This window comes from Lonchura striata, chromosome 4 (assembly GCF_050655825.1).
Source record: "Lonchura striata isolate lonStrDom1 chromosome 4, ASM5065582v1, whole genome shotgun sequence".
NCBI lineage: Eukaryota > Metazoa > Chordata > Aves > Passeriformes > Estrildidae > Lonchura > Lonchura striata.
Genome location: NC_140706.1, coordinates 65968111 through 65995291, shown reverse-complemented (window position 1 = coordinate 65995291; position 27181 = coordinate 65968111). Strand labels below are relative to the sequence as shown.

The following is a 27181-nucleotide window of genomic DNA, read 5'->3' as shown; positions in this document are numbered from 1 at the left end:
CACACACTGGGAGCCAGAGACAGGAGCTCACAGAGAGCCAACACAAACATGGGAATTACCAACATCAAGCGTCATGGCAGGATAAAAAAAAAAAATTGAGGAACAGGAAAGCCCTCTGGGGGTGGGCTAGTCTGGGTGCAAAATTCAGCTGTGTCTGGCTTCCAAAGGGTACCTGCCAGAGCTGCTGATCCATCTTATTAATCAGGGAACAACTCAAGCCAAGGAATTGCCACAAGGCTGTCAGGACAGTCCCAGCACTCCTGTTCCCCCAGGGCCTTTATGCTACCAACCTGGGCATAGGACTCCCAAACTTTTCTTATCTCCAATGTTAGCATCTCCAGCATTAGTTGAAGCAAATAAAACACACAGTGAGTACTATCAGTATGGCCCAGTTTTAATCCCAGGTTAAAATTAATTAATTCTGGAATATCCATTTTTATACTTTAGCAAAGAAAAAAAAGATTTATTGCTTTTTTAGTAAAGCAAGTCTCCCTGCACAGCAGCTAATGATAAATTACTCCAGCTGAGAAAGTCTAAGAGGTGAGGCCAGTTTTACTGATCACCATTCAATACCTGTGCATAATGCCAGCCTTGTCTTCACAACCTGTGGCAATTTCATTTTCTGAAAGTATCTATCTGCCCATACAGCTTAGCTGCTTGTGTAAGAACATCTGCAAAAGTAACACTCATTGGCTCCCAATGCATTTGATGTTCTGCTATTTTCCAGCTATGCAGTGAATTAGTTGCTGTTATATTCCTCTCTTGGCAGGCGAAACAGATTCCTTTTAAATACGTGTTAGTTCAATTAAGTTAATATAAATTACCTGAAAAACACTATTAGAATGCTGACACATGAGAGCCTCCCTTTACTGGCTGTTGCCATTACAATGAATGAACAAGCAACTTTTTTAAATGTAGTCCCGTTGAAAACTGGAAATACAGAATTACTTTTCATGGTGGTTTTTTATATTGAGTGTAGGGATGAGATGGATACTTATTCTTAAGCCCCATATCAGTAGTGAAAGAATAGTTTCCCTTTTCTCTCTCCAGCAGCCTCTTGTCAGCAGCCTCCTCTGAAAGCAGCATCACAGGAGTCTATCAGAAGATGCCTGACAGGAGCATTTATTGAAGCACTTGAAATTCAGGGGAGGTTTTAGCTCATTCAGACAGAGGGAGCTGACTATGAAATGGCAACACAGGAATCTGAGGGGAAATGCACTTTGTACAAGAACAGTTAGAGGCAAAAAGATACAGACTTCTCAGAATCCAGTAAGGCAATAGCACAGAAGTGTGTGATGCCAGTGTAAGCCTGCAGAGACAAGCACAGAAAAACTGACTCTGGCGACAGACCAGGTATCACAACTGGGATCAAAACATTCTAGCACACACTATTAAATGACCCTGAGCTAGCCCTTGACAAGGCACACAGAACTTACCATGCATAAAGAGCTGGGTTTTGAAAGAGGGATGTCCTCAGCCATTACAAACATTATCAAAAATCAAAAAATGTCTACTGAAGTCAAATGGGGTAAAAAAGAGCTACAGATTTCAAAGTGAGAATTACAAAATAAATATGCTGTAGTCAACTGAAAAATGCTCAGAACTGGGGGGAAAAGATGCAGTAACTATGAAGCATTCCACCCCTTGGCTACGAAGTTACTGAGGGCCAGCTTAACACTTGGAGTTTACAAGCATGCCAATATCTGTTATCTCAAAATAATTATTCAGAAAAGAGGGTATCTCAGGGAAAGATTAATGACCAATCAGCTAGAAAACAATACAGGCCATTTTTCCTTTTCATTTTGGCAACAAGAATAGAAGTTAACATTATAGTGTATAAAAAATGCTCTTACCACTCTAAGAATATTCACAATCAGTAGATGAATGGGTAAAGACTTGCTAATCCTCTAAAAGGTGTATGTATATCAGTCAAAAAGAAATTGAAAAGATCCAGTTTTGAACCATTTCAAACACTGAAGGTGCAACTGCTGCAACCCAAATTTCCTCTTATCAACAGGAAGAACTGCTAGAAAAGGACAGCAAAGAAATTCAGGAAAAAGCTAGTTATTTTTGCAAGCACTGAGAAAATCCTTGAAATGAAGAATATAGATCAGAAAATCTTCCCTGTTCATATCACAGCAATCCACATCTTAAGGCATATAATTCTGAGAATCACATACTGAGCAGAAGTTTCAACAAAATGGGTAATATATAAGCAGGTTACTGCCACAGAAAAACAGGCTTTTGTTTTCTCAAAATATACAGAGGAGTCGAATAAGAAGGTGAAGGGATTTATGTTTTCTAATAGAGAAGAATCCCCAGGATAAGGGTGATGCAGAATTATTCTACAAAAATTAGCATATCTGTAGCTACTGGAAAAATCAAAACTCATTACCAGTGTTTTTAGGAATACCTCTTTCCCACTCTGCAACTTGGGATCCACACAGCTTCACCAAGAAATACAAGTTGCAAAGGGAAATAATTGCTACACACAAAATGCATTTATAATTTGAGAGAAAATTATGCAAAGGTACAAGTAAAAGTTGTATCAACACTGAGCTGATTCTTCTTCCAGCACCACCTTCCTTCAAGCTCCCCTACTAACTTCTTACCACTACAACATGATGGTAAGGAACCTTTATAGTACAAATAAGTTGCCCAAAATTAAAAAAAAAAAAAACCACACCCATCCCCAGGATTACTCAAAAGGGAATGAAAGTGAATGCAGCAAAGGGATACAGGCTGGTGGTAGCAAACCTGAGGGGATGACGAGTACACATGCTCCTGATGGTCAAGGAAAAGACAAGAAATGTTCCTTGAAGCACCAAACTGCATAGGGACTTCTTTTTTCTCCTAATCCAGATCCCAAATCTAGCAAGACTTGCAGTTGGAGGAAAGGGTGTGTTCTGGTAGATTTTATTGGCAGTAGTCACACAGTAAAATTTTCTACAATGCAAATAAAGGTAACACAGCTTGTCTTTAAAGTCTGCTCTCTGCTAAATGCTTGCAGCCAGAGTGGAGCATGCTTTTGCTTACATACTACCAAAAAAAAAAAAAAAAAAAAAAGAGAAAAAATACATATATATATATGTAGCTCAGCCATTATAAGGATGGAGTTGGAGGGGGTGAAATTCCCTGCTACCTCTGAAACATAGCAGTTGTTCCAACTAACAAAGGTTAATAAAAGCAAAATGCTGTTAAATATAAAAGTTTAGGTTTATTGTCTTCATGCTATGTGCCAGCTAATTTTATCACACGGTCATGTAAGTATAAAATAACGATTTGCAGTTGCACCTTCTCAGGTAATGAGGCAAAGGACCATGACAAGGAACACAGGCAAGTTTTGGTGAAAGCAGAGACTCTACCTGATTGGCACAAGATGAGCTAAACTTCTATAATGGATTCATCCAAACAAAAGCTCACACCATGAAAATAGTACTGCAATGTCTTTCTTCTCACAGCATTCCTATAAAATATAGTATTAAAAAATGCACCTTGATTACTGAATAATAATTGATCCCAGAACCCCATCAGATGAGAGTGCCAAAACTGCTTGAATTTTTCCTATCCAAAAATTATTTGCAGAACAAGGAGTGCTGAAGTCCAGTTGTCCAGAATTGGTTTTTTTAATACTATATTGTTTAGTTATTTTACTTTTTGAATAGCTGGCTGAGACAATGGAAATCCCCTATCATGTTTATCTATTCCTGGATCCCTGTTATTAGTCCTTGTAAATGCACACCAGCATTATCACATCCTAAACACCTAAGCACACTGTCAGTGTCCCAGGGAAACAACACGATATGCTCCAGTCCACTGTGAAAATTGAAAGGACAGGAGTGTCTGGATTTTCATTATTTATTTCCAGATAGTCACTTTTAACAAAGAATCCTATGGAAAAGCCATTTTTGGATATCAATTAGCAAACAAAAAAAGTAACATTGCTGAGTGGACATTTGGTTTCTCCATAGCTGGAGAGAGGAAAACATTCACCAGTGCACAATCAAAAAATAAAAAGCATATGTGTTTTGGTATTTTTATGTTTGGAAAGGGAGTTCAAGGAGAAGAGGGCTTAGAAAAAGTCTAAAGAAAGAAAGCAAGAAGAGCAGTGGGCTTGGAATAGGAAAAATTCTCTTTTCCTAGAAAAGAGAGACAACTCCCCATGAGAGCATATTGCACATATTCGGGCTGAGTTTGTTCTGGAAGGTGTTAAGTGTTCTGGCTTGTTTCCAACAAAGCACTTAATCACGTACTTAACTTTAACTACACCCACAGTCCTGTAGGACATCAATTAGACTGATTTTGAAAAGACTACTTAGAAAAATTTGAAGGCACATATTTGTAAGTCCTGTTGGATTGGAGTGAATCGAAGCTTTTAAAGCCTCCTCTTCTTTGACAGGTAAAGGCAAAAGGTGTTAGAGCCAGAGCTGGGGGAAACTTGATTTGAAAATGGTCTGCCTTCAAAATCAGGTTTCATGAAAGTTATGTATTTCTCATCAAGATTAAAAATTCCAAAAACATTCATCCTTCTTGTTCTAAGTACAACAGGAAGAAATAATAACCCTCACTCTCTCCATCCCCTCTCCTCGTTCTCCAATTCTCCATTTTCCTTTTTTTTTTCTTTTTTGATTCAGTAATTTTGGGGTTTATTTCTTAATTTGGAGAAATTACAAAGTATTTTTCCCAGAAGGAAAAAGAGAAAATGAGCAAGGCATTAAAATGTCTACACATTTTATTTAAAGGTCTGAAGTGTAACCTGACAAAAATAAATATTTTTGTTTCAGGTGTGAGCATGTGTAGGATTGTAATTTTCTGATTTTTGAATTAGAAAGTTTTAAAGCCTTTGTAATCAAAACTGGCACTAGTTTACAATAAAATAGCACTCTGGAAGACTAGATGTCCAGAATAAACATCAGTAGCACAAGAAATGCAAACGCAAGTGCAACAAGGGAGCCAAGTTTATCTGACTCTCAGCCCAGGGAATCCTGCTTCCCGCTAACCAGTGCCACTTTCTCCTACAACTGTGCTTTATATTGCTGCAAGACAGCTGGCACAGAAAGTAATCCCTAAAAGTCAATATGCTGCTTTGCCAACTTCTGCTGCTACACTTGGGTTAAGCAGGGGGGCTGCATAGCTGTGATCCCACCTCACTGTTGGTGCACAAATCCCCACACCAGCCAAGCTCCAGGGGCAGCTGAGTCCTCAGTCTTCTGAACCTGTCCTCCATGCCTGAAAAAAAAAAAAAAAAAGAATTAGTAGGGCTAGAGAAGATTTGGAGTTCAATCATTTAAGGGTTTACCTATAGGAAGTAGAACAGGAGAAGAAAAATTTCTTTCACTCCATCCTCCTTCTCAGTTTCCACTTCCAGGTATTTCTCCTCTTCAGGAGCTGTGTGCATGATTAACATAAGCTAAAACAGTTTAAGCACAGCGTTAAACACTGCAGCTCTCTACATATTTGAACCTTCTTCACCCAGACCTGCTTTCCTGGCATATACAAACAAATGTTGTGTAAACTTCCCTATAAAACCAGAAAAATTTAAGAGTTTTTCTAAGCTCTATCTCTGAACTACTTACTCCCAGAAGAAATTCTATGTCAGATGCAAAGAATCAATTTTCAGGGTTCCAGGTAAGGCAAAAGCATTTTATACTTACTATCAGCATATTGGCTGCAAATGTCTTCCATCTCACACATTCTGTCAAGAAAGGTTTTGAGCAGACAAACTAAACCATCTTACACAACAGAAAATGTTTGAGAATTTCAGATACTTATATTAGTTATATTTACTTTCCATTATTTTGAAACCTATAGTTGGTTATAGCCACACTGTTTCCTCATATAAGTATCAATTTTAATGACAACCTCAATTTACTACAGCCCTGGGCTTAATTTTTTTTCCTTCTATTTCTAGTATTAATCCCTGATGTAAAATTTTATCTCCTCTTACTATTAAAAAAGCAACTAAAAATCCAATCATCTTAATGTCCGATGAAACCTTAAAATATATATAATGTGATTGACATAAAACTTCTAATTCCAGTGGTAAAAGTCAACAGTTGAATCTCATTTATGACTATATAAACCTCAGCTGTTCCATAATACAACAGCTAAATACTGGTGTGAAGACCCAGATCATCAAGTCGCTTTTTTAACCAAAAGGCATTCCTTCTCTCACTACTTGGTTGTTAATCCATATTAAGAAATACAAGGCTAGAAAAGAATCCATGTTAAGAAATACAAGGCTAGAAAAATATTGGTGTGAAGACCTAGATCATCACATTGCTTTTTTTAAACCTTCTCTCACTGCTTGGTTGTTAATCCATGTTAAGAAATACAAGGCTAGAAAAGAAAAGCAAGGCTAGGATGTCTTCTGGAATATTGCCCTTTTTTTCAAATTGCGTTACATCATTTACATGCTTAATCTCTTCCAGGCTGGAGGAAAGAGTTTATAGCCTCACTCTCAAGCTATTAATGTACTACAGAACTGCAATGCTACTGCTCATTAGCTCACCAAAACCAAAACCCTTGACCTGGGGGATGTTGTGAGCAACAGAGCAGGGGGCTGGAGGAATAATTCTCCCTCATTCCCCAGCCTATGGGCTGATCACCATGCAGCACCGCAGTCCCTGCACTTCGCACCGTGCTGGGGGCAGCCAGAAAACACACAATGGCCTGCTGTACTGGCCTGGCTCTTCCTCAGCAACACCTCCTCTGGCCCCCACAGCTGTCTTAAATGATTTAATATAGGTAAACCCTGCAGAGAGAGATATTGGTGCACGCAGAGGATTGTTGAACCTGTACAAGTGGCTCTTGAATAACACACACGCTGTAGTCAGTCTTTCCAGCCTGAGTACATTTGTACCAACCCACACATGGGGAAAAAAAAAAGTTTAAATGGATGTATGCAGCAGCAAAACAAAAGCAACTACTGGACTTTCCCCTCTGCCTTGCTGTCTTATCTAGATTACAGACAGGTGCTCAAACTGCTCACTGTCTTCTTTCAGACTTATATCTCCACAAGAAAAGTGAAGATCATGTCTTTCCACAGAGCTCCTGCCTTATCTTTCTTGAATAATGCAGTTATGACAAGCCTACCACTTCTATGACTCCTTGTATTCACTGTCAGATACTTTCATCAGCTGACTTCTTGACTTCGTTAAGTGACCCCTATTTACTTAAGATGCAAAAGCTGCTCCTCTACCACCAATTAAAATGACTGCCAAAGTTATTTCTTATGCTACCAGTTCTTCATCAGAATCTACAAATGGCCCTATTTAATTTCTTCCATCATGACAGAAGGATGGCTTTGCTAATGGTGTGTTGAGCAGTCAGACCCCCAGCACCAAACCCAGACCCATGCACCTCCCCAGGCACAGAGAGCTCAGGCTCAGCTCTTCCAAAAGGCTCATTACCTAGGCTCAGGAGGCAAACACCAGCTCCAAGTCCCAGAGCTAACACTAACAAAACATGACCTAAACTCTAGCAGTTTTCCAAGGGCTCTTAAATCCACCCCCCTCTGCACAGCATTCTGAGAAAGGCTAGTGCACAGGACAAATAAACATCAGCCAGCCCAGGAATCGGTGTGGGATGGCTAACATATTTTCTGTGCTGCTTGCAAAGCAGCAGGCATCTCCCTTTGTTGCTGATGCAGATTGTTTCCAAGCTCGCAGCATGTCTTTTTCAGCCACTTGCTCCTGAAACTTAAAAGGAAAACTGTGCACAGTTAATTTGAAAAATGCCTTGCAGATTCCATAGCAGAAGGGGTTGAGTAGGTTGGAGGGGGTAAAAGAAACTGTTTTACAGAGTTATTGAGGCCATGTGTGACAGGCTAAACAGAACCTCCAGGCAATTCTGTCACAAGTTATTTTCACTTCTTACAATTTGCACAACTAAGTGGGTGGCCATATGTCTATCCCTTCTCCTTCTTTTTCAACAAATGAAATGAGGAGGATTTTAATTTTTTTAATAGTTTGGTTGGTAACAGCTCTGCCTTTATTGTTTTCAGATTGAATATATGCAACTGAACAAGTTTCCTCGTTAAACGCAAAAGCAGATGATGATCATGCTGATGAGGCTCCTTGCACTATGGGATTCCTTCTACATATCAGGCTATATTTATCTTTCATTCCTCTAAGAAAAAGGTCATGTAGTGTCTTACACATGTCATGGAACCAGAGTGCAAATGCAGAGCCAAAACACTAGCCTAGTCCAAGGTATTCAAGGAAAAATAATCAGAATCTGAAAAAGTTTGCAGTAAAATAACAAGCCAGGCTCATTCCTCTTTCCTTTTCACACTCAAGCAAAGGTCAAGATAAAGATACACATAAATAGGGTTCTTTTCTCCCCATGCTTGATGCCTTGTAAGGGACAAGGCTATAGCTGCCTTCAGTCTATGCAGACTAAAGAGGAAAGCTATCCAGCAGAAGTCATGGTCTTGAGCTTCATACCTCCAGTCTATCTCAGAGCTCAGTCTGTTAAAATGGATTTTTCCTTCTGCCTGCTGATTAACATTACCAAGTTTTTCTCTTTTCCAAGCACACCAAAGGTGGACAAGCATGGATTTAACTCAACAATCAGCTTTCCCTGAGTAACAGGAGTGGACCTTCATGATCATCTTCTCTGATTTAAGCTATTGAGCATTTCTGATTGAGCAGTGGACACCACCTTCTCCACATTCCAGACCAGCTAGCCTGCACTGAAAAGCAGCTGATTGGGAATAAAGCAATAAATTCATGTACATTTTTAATACCTGCTATAATGAATTTCCAACGATGTAAAGTGGAAAGATATTTCATTCAAACTGTTCAGCATATCTACAAGATATTAAACTGAAGTTCTGGTAAAACAATCATTTATCCTATTCCCCTTTTAACTAAAAGTTAGTCAGTCTGTGCTTTGGGATAAGGATTGAGAAAGGATTCTTCAGAAAGGGGTAATTTCATACCATATAGAGTTCAGTCCCAGCATATTAGAAAGGTTTTGGATTTAGTGTTGTTCTCAGGGACTCTGCCTCCTGGAAACTGATATTCCAGCATGGCATTTGTCTTTATTGAACAAGCAATAAATATATATATACACATATGTAAGGAAACAAAGAAGGAAGCTGGGCTATTTGCATCTCTTCTCTACCCTGGTTCTACATTTTCCATCCATTCATGCAAACTCCAGCTTCTTTTTGTGCTTCTCAGTCCCCATCTCTTTTTAAGTTCTCTGCCAAGCCAATGCCACTCTTATTTTTCCTCTAGAATGTAACTGCCATTCTAAGCCCCCACCCTACCCAGTATTCCTTTGGTGTGTCTTATTCTTGTTCCTTACCTTAACACAATGTCTTCAACACCCCATATGCCCTCCACTTAATCTTCATTTCCTAAATGCTAACCCATCCCATCATTATCTCTACCTGTAACAGAATTTTTCAAGCCATTCCAAGTCCTTTATACTTCTTCAAATACTGTGACCAACCTCTAACAGTGATTTTTCCCCCTCCCCAGTGGAGACCTTGTTGTCTCCCAACACCAGGATAGTTCCTGCTGCCCCAGGTCCGCACTTAGCGAAGCCATCCATACTTCTACTGCTGCTTTCAGCAAAACCAAAATTGAGTCTTAACATTTCAACATAACCAGATGATGTCTACTTAGCATGAAATGTAGTTATTGTCCAAGATTTGTATGTGCCAAGCAATTTCTTAGCATAATAAATTTTAAATCCATTGGGTTTTAAGTGTTTGGAAATCATCTGCTAGGGTATATAGCAAGTTCACTACATTCTTATTTTCATTATCTATGCAGAGCTAAGGAATTCCAATTATGAAAGGCTCTATTCTGTAAGCTCATTAAAAGTTAATATCTACTACAACACTGTCTCTCTATTTCGCTGGTTCTTTGCAATCACTGAGCAAAGAAAGTAAGCACCAGGCTTTTTAAGAGAGTGAAATACTTTCTTACATAAGATGACTCAATCTTGTTCTCTCCAAAGCACTCAGAGAGTGGTGAAAGTCACAATTTTATTTTCCTGACTCTTCTTTCTTTTCCAAACCAATGCAGTGTGATAGAAAGTAACTATTTCCCGGGGTAGATGGATCACAGACAGGTAATATGACATTAAGGCTTATTCCTCAGAGGCAGTCAGCAAGAAACAGAGGATCATCTTAAGGATCTAAGTAACACCATCCCCTTCTCAAGAGAGGAATCCTTTAAGCAAGCAGATTGCTCATCACTTCCATCCTGCTTTGATTTAATGAACCAACTATTCCTGGCAATGAGCAGCAAGAGGATACAATTTGACTGTTACTTTCCTTTTAATTTTATTCAATCATTACATCAGAATAGGCATTTTACTTTTGTTTTGCATTACTCCAGAGGACTTTGGCACAAAGAAAATGAAGCCAATTGAGAAATAACTAGTTTAAATTTATATATACCAACAAATCACCCATTTCAACAAGCGTAAGAGAGACATGGGACTTTGCCTCCCTCTGAGCAGCTAGAAGCATAAAAAAAAGCAATGATGCAACATTCATTAATAAAACTGTTTCTTAGAAATCTCTTCTTGTGAACAGATTCAACATCTGCAAGAGATATCCATAACATACTCTTTGTGCTACACTTCCCTTTTTCCATTCACATGTTGTACCTACTGAAAATGTTTTACGGAGTAGGTAGGCACACACCATGCTCCCAAATTTTCTTCTAACACATTATAAAACAAATGATGATGATGCTATAATCAAATACAAGGTAAAAGTATGGCACAGATACCCCAGCAAAGGAAATTCATCACATTACACATCTCCTCTGGAGAACTCCACCTAAAAGTAACTTGGAAAACAACAAATAATTGGCCAGGACTTCAGTCAGTGATGTGAATGAATTTCTCATTGCCCTATTTACAGCATCTGAAGCAAGAAATAGCAGAGGGTTCTCTTTAAGGACCCAACACTTTGAGTGGTATCTAACACAGCACAGAAATTTAAACAGAGCAATTCACAACAGGCAGCAATTCATCCGGCCAGCTCGCACCTCAGATAACTATCTGCAAAATCCAGACCAACATAGTACTCCAAGGGGCAGGGAGACAGCCAAAAGATTCTCAGCTAAAGAAAACCAGGAAAGAGCACAATGTTCCTTAGCCTGGCTAACCTAGACAGCATGTCTCAGACATTAGCATGAAATTAAACAGAGAGTGAGAGGCTGAATTACTTCCAGTGTACAGATACTGCCCAAGTGAAATGTGACAGGTGACCTACAATACAAAAAAATGCACTTAACTGTAAAAACTAGAAAGTGAAGCTAAAAATGAGAAAAATGAAAAGCTGTTCTTGGATATGCAGTAAAAGGCACAATGACATAATAAATGGGAGAAGGAACACAAAAGCACCCAGCTGTTCAAAAGCTGCACTGTTAAGGTACAAAAAAATCAATTTTTTTTTTTAAAGAAAAAATCCCTCACAACATGAATAAGCTCAACAACACTAAAACCAATATTATTTATTAGAAAAATCATCTGCTCCAGTGCCTGAAGCAAAAGGTTTGCAGTTTATTCCATCATTCCTCCAAATCCAGGGATTAGTGAGAACTTCTTAAAAAATTCCTTCCTTGCCCTATAGTCCTTCAGCTTCACCAGGGCCAAAGCTTGCTGCTCACAGTCAGTACATGAATCCCTGCAGTGTAACCATCCACTCACAGAGAAAAGTACTCACAGTGGTGAACCAAGGGTTGGGGCAGTTGTCTGATGTCTGAGCAGGATGTTCCCAACTCAGTGGCACAAACTCTGCTTTTGTTCAAGCAGGAATTAAAAGAAAAAATGTCAGAAATTAACAATAGAAGCAATGAGGAGAAATGTTGGGCTGTGCACACATTTGATCCAGGCAACATCAGCTCTAGGTGTGGTTTAAAATTCACATTTATTCTCTATTAAAGCCATGCACTGTATTTATGGCTCTCAATGAATTCTGTATCCAAAAGGGACACATTAGATGATTAAGAATTAGTTGGATTTCCTTCCTTCTCCTGTAGCAGTGCCAGTAGGAGAGGTAACAGAGGCAGTTCCCTGGCCTTCAGGCATTGCAGAGAAGTGGGATACACAGATACATACTCATGCAGTCAAACTGCAGTTATTTCATTCAGAGCCTAAGACACAAAGCTAGGCTGCTTTCAATAAATCATGGACAGGGATGAGCTCCTAACATTAATAATCCACTCCTCCCTCTTTCTCCCGAGACAGTCTGAACAACATGGATATCCCTAATACAGATACAGGACTCGGATACAACAGCAACCCCAAGAAGCCATTGTTCCAACTATCTTTCCTTTTCTGCATCACACCAGGAGGAATAAAAATAAGTAAAACATATTTAATTTATTATTGTAGATGAAAACTCCTCTAAGTCCATAGAAGAGACGTTGTATTTTGTAACCTTGTTCTCCACCTAGAGTAAAAGCAAGGTCTGGTGTGAGGCAGCAAGAGGAACAGAGAAAATGCTGAAAAGAAACCAAGGAATGTGAAGCCACATTTTCAAGCATTCCAGGCAATCATATCACTCGGGGACATTCTACATCTCAGCAAATCACATGCTGGAATGCAATGGAGTAGGGAAATAGGGAGCTGCTCTACAAAATAGGTGCTACAGCCTCTTATGCTCAGACTCTTAGACCAAACTTCCAACTCTAACTGAATGGCATTGTTAACCAGAAGAGCACTGAGCTTTTGACCTTCTCAGACATCAGTCCTTATGCAGCTCCTCCCATTACTATTTCTGCCATAAACTTTAGTATAGTAGCCATCCAAGAACCCAGGATCTCTACTATATTAAGAATACAGAAGGTAGTTCTCAGAGTGCATTAATAAGGAACCAATAGAAAACCTAAACTATGATCTTCCTCTCAAAAAAAGTAGCAGACAAAAAATAGTGTGAAAAGACTTTTTTTGATGGCTGAAATTAATTTGATCCTTTAAATTAAGTAAATTTCTGAAATTAAATTTAAGCAAATTGAACTGTTGCAAAGTATTCATAATATACATACAATACAGTATACTAGAGTCCAAAATTTAAAAAGTTGGTCATGGAAATATGGGGTAAGGGATATATTTATTTGGAAAAATCAGTTCAGCAGAGATCTCTTTGCCACAAATATCTCGAATTTAATCCTTCTGTCTTGATACAACCTCCTGAGAAAATAAAAATAATTAAATAAAAATCATATAGGAAAAACTAGAGTTGGATGCAGTCTACTTATTCAGACATGATACAAAACTCTGATTTATTGTCTTGATTTATTGTCTAAAGGAGAATGAATGAATTATTCTTCCACTTAGAGGTCTATAGCACTAATCCTTGAGTTGAATCAGAGAAAACTCAATCTCTCATGAGTTCCAACTCCATTTACTTTTCTTGTAATATTGGCTTTCAGGGACAAATTAATGAGAAAATTGACATACAAGCTCCTTCACTGTTTTTCATTTGGCACAAAACCATGTATTTCAGCAAGAGAAAATTCCACTTCTACCTGCAAGAATTTAATACTCTTTCTTCACTGCACTGAAATCAAAGTCAGCGATTCTAACCATTGTTAATTGTGCTGGAATAGAGTCCTAGAGACTTGTGAAGCAATCTCATAAAATGTAGTGATTGCCTTCACTTCAAAAACCAGAATCCCTTTGGAAGAAGCCCTAAAGAAGGTCATATCCTGATTTATTTAAACAAGAGGCTGGATCACCTTTTAACTTCTATTAAATTTGTCTCTAAGGTTTTAGAGGAACTGTAAAATACATAAGAAAGAGTTGGGTTTGATGTAAAGAAATGCAAAAGAAAGACAACTCAGAGGGATTTGAAGCTGAAGCTACTTCTCACATGCTTTAGAGCCCAGATAGGAACTCCTACCTTTTTGTCCTAGCAGATGATTCTTTTCCTGATTGTGAGAAAAAGAAATCACCCTCAGCGGCACAGCCAGTGAAAACGAGTGCCTGTACAGTGCAGCTTTGACAAGGGTCCCTCCCGAGGTCAGAGACTAGCCACATCACACCCCCACAAACAGATGGTCTGGCAAATCTCATATATCTGAGCTGTAAGAGCCTCTTCCAGATCTAGAAAGATGCAATTTCTCTAGTCCTCACTCCATGTGCAAAGTCCACACTCACTCCCATCTTCTTGTGTTTGAGAACCATGAACATGACAAAGGCAAATTTTTTGGTTTTAAATGAAAATTCCTTTTCTCTGTTGTTTCATGTCAATAGAAAGGAGGTTATTTTTCTCCTTCAATAATCATGCAATATTCCATAAAGTTGAAAGCTTTTGCACAGGATGAGCTAGATCTGAAAATGTATAGTTCTGAGAGCTTACCTCAATATATTTTGGGACACAAAAAAAAAAATTTCAGTCGGGAGTATTGCTATAGATGAAGCAGCAATTTACAAAAAGAACACTTAAAACTGAGGATAAGCATCTATGTGCAAAACCACTTTGCCTCCTGTACCCTTTCTGAAAAGCAGTAGTGCTCTACACATGGGAAAAATATTTGCATTGTTTTTAAAAATATTGTTTGAAAGTATCCCGTTCACATCTGTCGGTGACTGCAGAACTGATACACAGAAAGTGCTCTTACACGGATCTTTTGCAGAAGTAGCACTCTGGAGAACATCTGGGGAAGACATATAGGGATGATATGAAAGTATATTTCATTTACTTTATTTTTTCCAGATGACCCAGTAGCAGAACCTCAGCATGTACCAGTCGGAGAATTTTGGAACAGTTTAGATGGTAACAGATCAGTGCATATTGCTGACAGTAAATGCTGATGGGGTGCACTGCCTTTGGTGCTATGTCTGAAAGAGGGAGGGCTTCACACTGCAATAAAAGAATGGGAAACTTAAACAATTAAAGGTACAGAAGAAGCTGACTTGGCTGTATGCTTTGTGACAGCCCATTTCTGAACTGTTTGAACAGGCAGATCTAAGGCTATTTTACTGCCATTCTTCAGAGTTTATTATGGCATTCAAACAGCTGCTATCTCTCAGCACAACTCTATTAACGTTAGTTCGATGACAATGGGTTTACTATTATGGTTATGTCAGTGAAACAGACTTGGGAGTTCCTCTGACTTTACCATACAATTACCTTGCTCTGTTGTTGTGCCTCCAAGCTCCACTTTGCACATTTCTGTGTCCCCCTTACCCATGTGGAACCATTTACTCATGGCAGAGTCGAGAGCGTCAAGCCTTACACTAACCTTACACTGTGTCACACAATTGCACAACCATAAAGGCTGTGAAGTAATTTACCAAGTTATTCCTAACTTACACAAATAAGAGTGAAAATAGGATTGTGCCAAAGAGGACAGTAAACTCTTATATTGAGGGGTAACATGAGAAGTTAAATAAACCCATCAAATTAAAAAGTTGCCTCGTTTAAATTGTTATGGATACAAACACATGTAGACAAATGGGAAAAAAAATCCACCTTTACTATATCTAAATTAATCCCAGAATGCTTACAAAAAATCTGGTGAGTAGTATTCCAGTAGCCCAATATCTGTTCTATTCTTGCTCATCCTTGAAGAGAAATCAAAATAATCCAAATTTAAGAATAAGCATTTTTGCTAAAAACCTTAACATTCTGCTATTCCAGTTAGCAAGATCCAAAAAGGAGGATTAAATACATAACTTAAAACCTGCAGATAAATTAAAAGCACTGCACATTCAAACTTGAATGCTTGAGGAAAGACATACAATATCTAATAGATGCAGGTGTTAATATCCGAGTTAACTAAACTGAAGAATTTGGGTCCAAGTTTTTCATACTAAGTGAAAAATTTGTACATAACATTTGTGTTATTGACAACAAATATAGAAGAAATTCAGAAATATAGTGGAGCTAGAGCAAGGAGTATCTGGAGAAGCTCAGAACATCCTGAAGTCAAGATTATTCATTCTCCTAGAACTACCCTCAATGTCAATGACCTCCTGCTGATTTAGTCATAAGGATTCCCACAAACATACTCCCTGCATCTCAGCAGCCCATGGGTATATCTGGGTCCTGCAGAAAGAAACCTATTCATATTTTTTCATTTTAGGAGACCCTATTCATTTCTTTCCCACCTGAACATATTTTCTTAGAAGGGTCAATAAAAATTATACATTAAACATTATCTGAAATTTGCAAGCAGCTTGTTCATACAAAGAAAACACATTGCTTTTAACTGGAGCTATAAAAGCACAAATGCTTCTTTTGCTCTTACATCAGCTTTGCTTCAATTTGTTACAGATTTTAGCTCAATCAGATCAAGGACATGGGAAACAAATATGTACTTCAGGTTCTGGATTTATAAATTCTTTACGTCCAGCTCCTCATTGCCACCCTCAGGAGCCTCCACCCTTGGAGAGGAACAGACCCTCTGAGTTCCAGTGAAAAGTGAGACAGAGCACCTTAAACTGACAGGTGATTAAGCTGATAAATTAACACCTTTTACTCTGCACTGGACAAATAAAGAATGTTTACACACAAAATTCCAGCATCTCAAGTGAGAAGGCTGCAAGTCCCAGATGAGGAGCAATAACAAACAGCTGGGTAGCATTTTAGATTATCTTCATTCCACATCTTTATGGTATTCACAGAAAAGTTTTCATTTTATAAACTAATTAAACATTAAGCTTCAATATATGTTACCTCAGTGGGTCTAGGATTTGGGGTGGGTTTTTTTTTGTTTTCATAACCTATATTAATTATAATGGCTGAATGTGACAATAATCTTGTCTTGTGTAGAAGAGCAATGAAAAAAAGGGGTTAGAACTTTTTAAAAAATATTTGAGCAGGTTTTTTTTTTTACAAGGCTCGTCTCCTGAAAGTCTTTCCTTTATTGTGTTAGATATTAGAAAGTATCATAAAAAAACAATAAATGCTCTTTAATAAAAAGACTATCCATCCAAAACTTAATGACAAGGTACCTTCAGCAGAAAGAACAAACTAATTCTCTACAGAGAAATTACTCACTTCAAAGGCAAAAAAATGATCCCAAATGTTTTGTGCAACTAGGAGGAATGGGACTTTCAGGAGTCCCCTGCAGCACACTAAGTAAAAATAATGGTGGGAGCCACTGCCTGTAAGACATCCCGAAAGCAGAAATCAATCATCTGCAGAGCACACGCTTAGATGTTCTCTGCCTTTATTTCTCTGACTTTGGCTGGAAGGTTGATAAAGTCTCTGGAAAGTGCAGACCCAAATCTATTTTTTATTAAAAGTTTTGGCAGCAGGACGGGTGCGTGCTTTACAATAAGCAAAGGGTGGGGGGAGCGGAGTTCTGAAAAACCTCCAGTCGCAGCACAGGGTTCCAGCACATCTGCTGGAGCAGCAAGGGCTGCGATTTCTGAGAGGCTTGTGGTTAACCTCATGGCACAGAATGAATTATTATTCCCAGCCCTGGCCTTCATTAAACCACCCATCCTCTGAAATGTGTCGATGAAGCCGACACATGGCCGGTCACTCATCAGCACCATGACTGTCCGTCCCCAAGATGATTTCTTTTTTTGGCCAGGACTGAACAGAGCTGTTCATCCTGTAGAATTCTGAGCTGTTTACATTGTGTGCTGCCCAGAGGGATGAACAACTGTCATGATTTAATTCAAACAGCCTGAACGTTCACACATTCATGTTGGATGTCGTGCAACGCGCCTCGCGAGCGCGAACACTTCTCAGACCCTGCGCTCACAAATATAAATGAGATACAAGGACTAAAGATGTGCTGGCTGAGATGGCCTAAAAAGGGTAAGGGCAAGGACAGCTTACAATGAAATTTGCAAAATAAAAAATTTCCACAAAAGTCTTAAGACACAAGTGAGTGGAAAGTTGAAATCTTTAGATATAAAAGCTTTCATGCCTCCTGTGTGGTTTATCCCTCTTGTAAGGATCACTCAGTATATGAGTGATCATTAAGTAATTGCTACTATATGACACTTCAAATGGTGGAAAAGCAGAGAAAGAGAAAATAAACATAATTCAAATTTTGTTGGGCTATATTTGACCCCAAAAAATGGTATGTGATTTTGGGCCACCATTTAAATTAGGGTTTTCCCAGATAAGATTATTTTAAAGTGTTCTTATGGTGACATCTGATTTGCTGGAGCATTTTGTTTTTATTTGCAACAGGTATGAAGAGGACCCAGGTGAGGTGCTATAAAACACTAAGTTCTGGGAGAAATCAGTGCACAGGCAACTAATCAGGCTTCTTCAGTCAGACACTTCAGTCACCAGAATCATCACATCTCCTTTCTCCAGAAGAGATCATCAGGTTTTCTCATAGGGGGAATAGAACAGGAAAAGAAACACTATGGCAATGAGGGAGCTGGAAAACCTCACAAGGAAACTGCTTAAACTGTTCTCAGAGCAACATTTGGATGGTAGTGAATAAATAAGGCATGTGAGCTGCAAGAAATAAAAATAAAGCACAAGCTTACTTAGCAGCACATTCAGTGAGCACAGACTCTCTATGCAGTCTATTTGGAAACTGAGATAACACTTTAAAATCAAACCAGATATCCCTATCACCAAAAGGCAGACACCAAAAGCTGGACAATCCAAGCAATCACCAGATCCAGATCTCCATTGTGGTTTAACATTTTGTGAAATCTCAGCACACTCTCTTTTCTCATATGACATAATTTTACTCTTGATTCTGTAAAAGTCATGCTGTGTTCCTGCTGACTCTAAAGAAAATAATTACAATCATCTGGCTGTTGAGGGAACCTTCTTTAGGGTCACAAAAACAACAAATATTTGGCAGTGGAGACAAAATTTTAAAAGAGAAAAGATAAAATAATTATCTGTGGTAGAAGTTCAACAAGGATCAACAATTTTAGCAAAGAGGAATATTTTGCAAAATGCATTAAAGGCATTTGGTCAATACCTTTGTACAAGAGGTGGTTTCCCTCATCTTGCTGGCAGAAGAAAACTGAACATATTTGCAGAACTTGAAGATTTATGGTTTGTACAATGAGGGGTGAAGATGGAATACAAAAGATACAATTGCTTTTAAAAAATTATGTGCCTACTTTACATTTTTTTAAACAGAGCAATAGAAGTTTCAGTCTTTTCAGAAGCCAACTATAAACTATCTTAATTTTTGGCAATACCAATGAGCTATTTACCCACTGAGTTTGGAGTGGTGAATGGTGGTAGGTTTTTTAAGCAGCATTTACATTGTTGGTGGTAGGTTTTTTTAAGAAGAAGTGTTTACATTGTCTTCCTTTGTTCTTCCCCTGACCCTTATCAAAACACACCAAGGCTAAGAGAAAAGCCCTTATGCTGTAAGCAAGGAATGTGTGTCACTAGAAGGAGCTGCTAGGAGCTAACAAAATTTAAATATGAAATCAATTTATTAAAAAAGGAAGTTCCAAGCAACTTTAAATTCTGAATATGCAACATTCAGGTCACCTGTCAGAAGGAGGAGATGCACTCCTAGAGTTCACTTGGTTGAGCTCTCATTGGAGCTTTTGTCCAGCCTTCTCCTTCATGCCTCTTACCCAAGTTTTAAAAACCTGAGCTTAAATTACTGTACTATAACTAATGGGCTCCGTTTCCCCACTTTTTTTCAGTGTTAAACCTAATGCATTATAGATAGGTTGAAAAGGTGTTTCAAAGGGGCTGAACTTGACACCATTCTGAAACTCAGGCCTGCTCATCTATCCTTTAGTTTTGCAAAGAAAAAAAAAACCCCAATCACAAACATACATACATATATAGGTATGTGTGTATGTGTATAAAAATATATATGTATATATATGTATCTATTTCAGTCTCCACCAGGCCTGCATTGCCTCCCAGCTGTCTCAAATTTCAAGCTGCCAAAAAGAAGCTATTTCTCCCTCCAGCTTCACAGATGCTAATCCTCAGTAATCACATCTCCTCTTCAATTTCTCCACATTTATTATAGAAGTCACTGGGGTAAAGGAGAGGCTGGTCAGGAAAAATATGGGGCAGTGTTATATTTAAATAAGCAGTAATAAACTCAAGAAGTGCACCCAAATGATCCTGAACATCATTATTATTGTAACCCTGACCCTTCCTCTCCCTGCTCTTTCCTGCCCCCACACATATGCACATGCGCTTCCCCTCGCATTCACTGACTTCTGTCTGAAATAAGATCTTCTGCTCCTAAGGATTGGAGCACTTCTTTGACATCATGTGTAAAATCCTCAGTTCAGTTAAAGTGCCTTTATACAAGTAAAGAATAAATCTGACATTCAGGCAGATACCTGGATAAAATTAGTCTAATTCCCAGTAGGAAAGAATGCTCCTTAACTAATACTTCAGTGAACATAGACTAAAGGCTTTTCTTGCTTATTTTGAGATGATCTTTCAAATAGAGGTAGAGGAAACTGACTAATGAAGTGTGAATAAAACTGTAATATTGCTTCTGCTCATTACATATACACTTTATAATGTATATATAAGACATTAAAATTAAAATTCATAATCTATAATGTGCTAAAGCTCTCAGCTTTCATAAGCACTATCAATCACATGAACAAAAACTTTCTTGTTTGACTTCTCTAAGACACATCAAAATCATCCACTCATTTTCAAGAAAATAAATAAACTGTACAAATAAACAAACATGTTATTGTTGGCAGCTGTTTCACAAAAAATATAAGAAATTTGGTTTTTCCAATCCAACGGGTTCAAGGTCATTATAAACTCAGTGAACTAACAAGTCCAATAAATAAAATTAAACCCAAAAGTGACAAATTAAATTTTCTTTTATATACTATGAAATACATCATCCTTATTCTCATGTTTTTACTCAGAACACAACTCAGGACCATGCAAGGGTGACTTTGCTACTGATAAACGAGCTACTAAATGAAAACAGACACAAATTCATTAACTCCCCTAGGGAAAAAAAATAATACACATTTTTACACAACTTTTCACTGGGGATTATTCAGTTTGAGCAGAGCTCTGTGCTGATGTACCTACCTGGATCTGGTTCTCTGAGATCTAGTTCAGCTCTCTCTGAAACCACTGCCCTGCACCCAGTAAACTATCTTGCTTTGCTTCCATTTCCTTTAGCATGAATTTTTCCAGCTTTTTTACTTTTTTTCTCCCATAAACTACATCAAAATAAAGACTTCAGCTTCACAGCATTTCTTTGGTACAGTCTTCTCAAATGTTTTCAAAACTAAAGTATTCTTACACATTTTGCTTTATAACAGAATTACCTCAAAAGCTGAGGCTTTTCTGTGTTCAGGAGGTATCACTGAGTTTCCTTCAGCAAGGTTAAACTGAGTGTGCTGAGAGGGTGAAAGAGTGAGCCACAAAACAGTGGCCACAAAAGGATAATCTGGAATTGTCATATTTGTATTTTTGCACTCAGTAACTGGGAGAAAGACCCCACTCACCAGAAACAGTGCTAAAAGGGAAAGAGAACAAGCGGAGAGGAATATATTACATAAGGCTCTCCATTGCACACAGAAATAGATGCTTTGGGCACAAACTCTGCTGGAGAGAGTGTTTCTTCAGGGAGATCTCATAACACCTCATCTCACCAAAGACTGAAAGAAGAACTGACTCCTTTCTGTAGTCTCCATCTCTCACATTTATGGGCACTGATGAGGCATCTGCCAGTCCAATCTGGCCGTGTATTATTTGGCATTATTTTTCCTGCATGCTAAATGGATACATCATGGACAAAAATTACCTGTGACAAGGGAGTATCACCAGAAGAAAGAGACAATAGCCTACAGCATATAGGTGGTGACTGGGGCACTTCTACATGGACCAGGGAACAAAACCCAGGCCCCAGGGAAAAAAGAAATTCAAGATTTTTCTTTAAAATCTTATAAGGGATTGATTAGACTTTATTATAACACAGATAGCCATGAAAAATTTATGGACAGAGAGTGAAGAGTGAACAATCCTGAAAGGACAAGTGGGCAGAGAGGACATCTGTTCTCAGCCTTGTTTTACCTTTATTTTGCCCTACCCTGTAGAATTAATCGTCTCAATTTCTGAAGTTAGTTCTGCCCATCTAGAACTGAGGGATTCCAAGTCCAGCTGGTAGACATGTCTCTGGGAAAAGGCACGAGCACCTTCACCCCATATCTGCATGGCAACCTGCAGAACCAGGACAGTGCTGAGCTGTTACATCCAACCCCATCAGATGTCTCAAAGCAAAGAGTGTTGAGTAATTGCTGCTGTCGATAAAATCGGCAACCATAAATGATCCCAAATTGTTACCATTTCTTCTGTATCTAAACTACAGTAAGTCAATCAATCACTGGTAATGGCTGACTCATACTATGTCAGGCATCCAGACAAATAATTGGATGACACTGCTTTGAAGAAAAAAAAATATATCCCTTGCAAAAAGGACAGCAATACAGGGGATGACTTTGTTGATTTAAAAATCAAAGCAGAGATTACCTTCACCTTCAGTCCTCAATTTTGACTCTCAGATATATGTTTTACCATAAGGATCCATAAATTTTCCAAATTATTTGACCATATTTAAAACACCTAACAGTATTTTATGAGACCTCATAGATAGCAGTGTGCTAAGCTATGTCTGTCTAATTTTTATTGTCCATTTCATAAGAAAAAAAAAAATCTTTATTTAATTTACACATTCGTTAAAATGTTCAAAAAGTGTGTCTTTCCAGATGATAAATAGCTCCTTTTCAGCACTGACATGAAATGCTCTCATTTGTGGGAGGCCAGGACATACATCAGGATGAGAGCTGTGCTGCAATAGCAAAATGAATGTCAAGTACAAATATAGGTGGCTGCAGCCCAGGTGCATTCATGGCCCATAGCTCGCTCATGTAGCAACACTGCACAGGACCACAAAAGCTGGGTGGTGCTTTTATGTAAAGCTGCTTCCATATTTTGACTATAGCAGCAAAAACAGTAACAGCTTCTAACTGAGATAAAAGTACCTTGAGAGCAATACTGGATCATCAGGTAAGGCTGAGCAACCTCACATCCCTGATTTTAGAGGCCAAAAGAGTACATTTTTTAGATGTATAAACATTTAAGCACTTATTTGCAGATATCTTCACATCAGAGCACAGAGGCAGAATATGGCTACTCTTCCAACACAAGATTTCAGGAATCCAGCATCCTGGCACAGACCTTTAGAATAGACAGGAGCTGGAGAAACTCCAGTCTAAGAGGAGCTATTTCAACTTCTTTTCTATTTAAAGCACAGTGTGCTAAGCGTTGCTAAACCCTAGAAATGAATAGTGTCCAAATATCCTGCATTTCCAATTACTTATATTCAGTCAGTCCAAACGTATGCCACAGCATTAAATTCCACCCAAGAGTCTGGCTCATCATGCTTCATTCCCTGGAATACCAACTTTGGAATAAGATAATTCTAGGTAAAATGGTAGAAGCCAAAGCCCTTAAAACAAAACAAACCTAACAAAAAAAAATGCAGGGAAAGCAACATTCATTTTCTCATGTAAACACTTTTGCATGTGTCTTTAATACATATATCTGGCATATCATCCTTCCAACAGTCTCTTCTGCTATGAAATAAAATACTGACAGGTAATATATATATCAACAATAGATGTGAATTTTTTTCACCAAGATACAACGGTCCTGGATAGGATTGTAAGTCTTTCACAGAGTCCTAGAGATGTGGATTAAGTTGATAAAGAAAAGCAGAAAAGTGCAAGAAAACATTCGCTTAAAGCATGAGTTTCCAAACATGATGAGGGTACCACAGATTTGCCTTTTCTTCCCAAGTGACTCTCAGGTGTTTTGCATTTAAAGACAAGACAAACCAAATCAGTCTGCAGTCACCTGATAAAGGCCTTGAGCATTCTGCTAGAGAAACTCTGCATTTCCATGTCCAAGGTAATAACTAATCAGTCCCAGAGCACAGCTCTTTCTTCAGGTAAGATCAGGACTGTTATCACATTCAAGTATTTCCAGCCCAGCCCAAACCCACCTCCTTCTCTTGAGAAAATCTTCTCCCTCCTCTTAGGTATTGCCATTTTTTCCCCCTGTAGTTATATTAGAAGAACAAGTGTCAGTGAGTTTGCTGGAACTGTATCAAAGTACAAGGAAAATAAAACAATTACAGGAGTATTTTTACAAGGGAGCAGTTCTTTTAGGCACATCTCAAAACAGTTCCACAGTTTTGCTTCCACAACTGAGGAAACTGGGTACTGCAAAGCAAAGGTAGAGCAAAAATGCACTGAGCTAATCATACCACTGAATTTTGTACACAAATCCATCGCCAATTGCAAAGCTTATTGAAAATATTACACCAACAGCCAGCCAGTAAACTGTGGAATTCACTATGCAGGGTGAGGAGGAGACAGTAACTTTGGAACTACAGAATCTTTCATAAGAAATTGTTTCCCTAATGATTTTTGACATCTCCCTGTTCAGCACTACCAGACGTTGCAACAATGAGCAAAGAATTAAATTTTATCACCCCCAACATATCCATGGGTGGGCTAATTTTCAACTGATAGCAATAAATAATTTTCATTGTACAGAGTCTTTGTGGGTTCATTTTCACTGCTGGAGTAGTCATTTGACAAATTAGGAAGTGGAATTGCATATATCATAGGATAAAGGGCCTTGTGGCAGTAGCGGGCAGTCACAAGATGAGTGACAAAACAAATTACTTAAATTCAGCAGTTCTTGTCTAGCTTGCCTATATGTATTTATATTACAGCTGGACCTGAAGTAGGATTCATAGAACTGTCCCTAAAACAAGCTGGACAGGGACCCAGGGAATTTAAACTGTGTTTGTTGTGAGGCCACAATTGACTTCAACTGCCCTTGGAGGCTCATTACTCATCTCTGTTCTCTCACGGTTAGTATTCTTCCCAAGAAAGGACAGCAACAAGGAATGATGCTTCATGTAGTGCAACAAGTCAGATGCTACTTCAAGAATCTGCTCGCAATTCCAGAATCTATTTTCAACAGATTTCAACTTCAAAAAAACCCTAAAACATTCTAATGTGACTAGGTTCCAATCCAAGCTACAACAGGTTATAAGGACACACCACCAGCCTAGTGCTTTGTGCAGTAGAAGCCTCCTTCCTAAAGGGAGAAACGGAAATAAACATGGAATAGCTTCCCAATGGCTTGCTAGGTTACAAATGCTGCAGAGCTATCTCCTTCTTCATAGCACTAATTGCTGCACATTTAGAAAGAAAACAAAAAAATCTAAAAAACCTTAATTCTTCAGCTCCCAGAAGGGCACCAAAATATGTGAAGTGCAAATCTACCCCACACACTCAACCTACTTTATCTACAAGAAAGATAAAAAGCTAATTGCTTGTGGAAGTTACTGAAACCTACCTACATATTCAGTACCTGAAAATATGGGCAGATCTTGAATTCCCATTGAGGAGAATGAGCTGGAGTGAGAGTTTTTTGTAAAGCAAACTTGAACTAACTTCTTGGCTAGCTTGCAATTCACAACCACATCTAGCTGCTGGTAGGTAATATATATCAGGACATTATCACTACTTCTAGCTAAAGACGACCAAAACACTAAATCAAAACTCACACTTCCCCCAGAGATCATATCCATATTCCATCCACTTCCTCCATTTCAGCTCTGCAACAAAATTTAACTAAAAATAAAAGAGGCCAGCCAACAATGGGGAAAATATTTCAATAAGGAAGAGAGATAAATGCAGAAGAATAATGCTTTCTGAAATAAAATATATTTCATGTTTGCATTGATGTTTACATTGAATGCCTCTGCCTTTTACATGCTGTCAGGCACAGTAAAACTGAGCAGATGTATATGCAAGAATATAAAGTCATACTGCCTCAGGCCAGGCCAGCTTGAACACTTCTGAATTTTTTTTCCTTGGTGGTTTAGTTTTAATCCTATTTATGCACATTCTTAGGGTGGAGCAGGGGGGAAAGAGGAGGATAAAAGAATTATTTGTCCCTTTGTCCAGAGGAGAAGATGGATTATGTTTTTTGTTTTAATCTTCATGCCCTGTGAAATCCTCCTGTCTCAAAAAATACAGCTCCTGCTTAGCTACTAAACCAAGGTGCCTCAAAGGTCACAATCTCCTTACTATTATTTCTTTATGAATTAAGATGTTTTCTAAAGGATACCAACAAAAGCAATAGAAACAACACACCCTGGAAACCATAAGTGAAGATATAAAGTCAAGAAGAGGAAAAGAATAGTTAATTCAACTTATCTGAATTAATTAAAATCTGATTTAATTCCAAATTCAAATCCTCTTTGGCCTGAACTCAAATTGAACCTGTAGCAAAATTCTTTGAAAAGAATATGTAGGTATTTTACAAAATACTCAATACTGTTCATAGAAATCCATTCTGCTTATACCAATACATATATCTACATATTAGACTGACAAGAAATCTCAGAAAAACAAACAAAAACAAACAAATAAAGAAAGAAAACAACAGCAAAAACTAACCACACAAAAAAACCAAAACACTGATAGCCAGGACTGACTTTGTATTTCCAAGTTCTTGTTTTCCTCTTTATCCCTCATTGAGATTTCTTTCCAATGATGAGTGACTGGAATTGCAATTGTTCACATTCATTTTCTGTGCAAGTAGAATCCTTAGCAAACATTAAAAAAAAAACAAAAAAAACTCACCAAAAAGAATTCATGAAAGGCATAGGCCTGGCATAAAATCCATCTACAAAATACCATCTGGTAAATAGGTTTTTTTCTTTTCTTTACCACTACTACAAAAGATGAGTGAGAGTGTGTAGGAATTTGCTGGGTTTTTTCTACCTTTGGTTTCTGTTTCTGGTGTTTGGTTTGTTGTTTTTTCCCAAAACGTCAAAGAGTCCCTTTAGTTGCAGTAGATGATTCTGTTGCTCCTTTACATCTTCCAGATTTCCCAGTGGTTTTCTCTTTTATTCTGTGGTGTGGACATGAGAGCATTACCTATTTGTCATGGAGGGTATCCAACCCCGCCCTATGATTCCTCCCTTTCATCTGGAACCTTTTGCTGTTCTCTAGGTCCCTCCATCCTTTGGAAGCACAAAAGAGCCGGAGCAATGTAAGGCTTGGAAGGGTCACCATCAACCACTCAACCACCTTTTTATGGCAAGATGGAAAAATAATACTGGGTATTATTTTAATACAGCTTTAATTTGTAGTTGTCGTGATATCATACTATAGCACAATTCATGACAGGCTATGAGTTTCTGCTTTATGT

The 27181-nt window shown here is 38.3% G+C and overlaps 1 long non-coding RNA gene across 5 annotated transcripts in view; it reads right to left on the bottom strand.

Moving 5' to 3' along the window:
* The window catches only part of LOC146767697 (uncharacterized), a 382268-nt gene that overhangs the window by 161656 nt on the left and 193431 nt on the right, over positions 1-27181 (bottom strand). For all 5 annotated transcript variants that reach the window (XR_014955217.1, XR_014955216.1, XR_014955214.1 and 2 more), the window contains one exon: positions 5147-5229. This is a non-coding gene — a long non-coding RNA (uncharacterized LOC146767697). The remainder of the gene's footprint in view (positions 1-5146; positions 5230-27181) is intronic.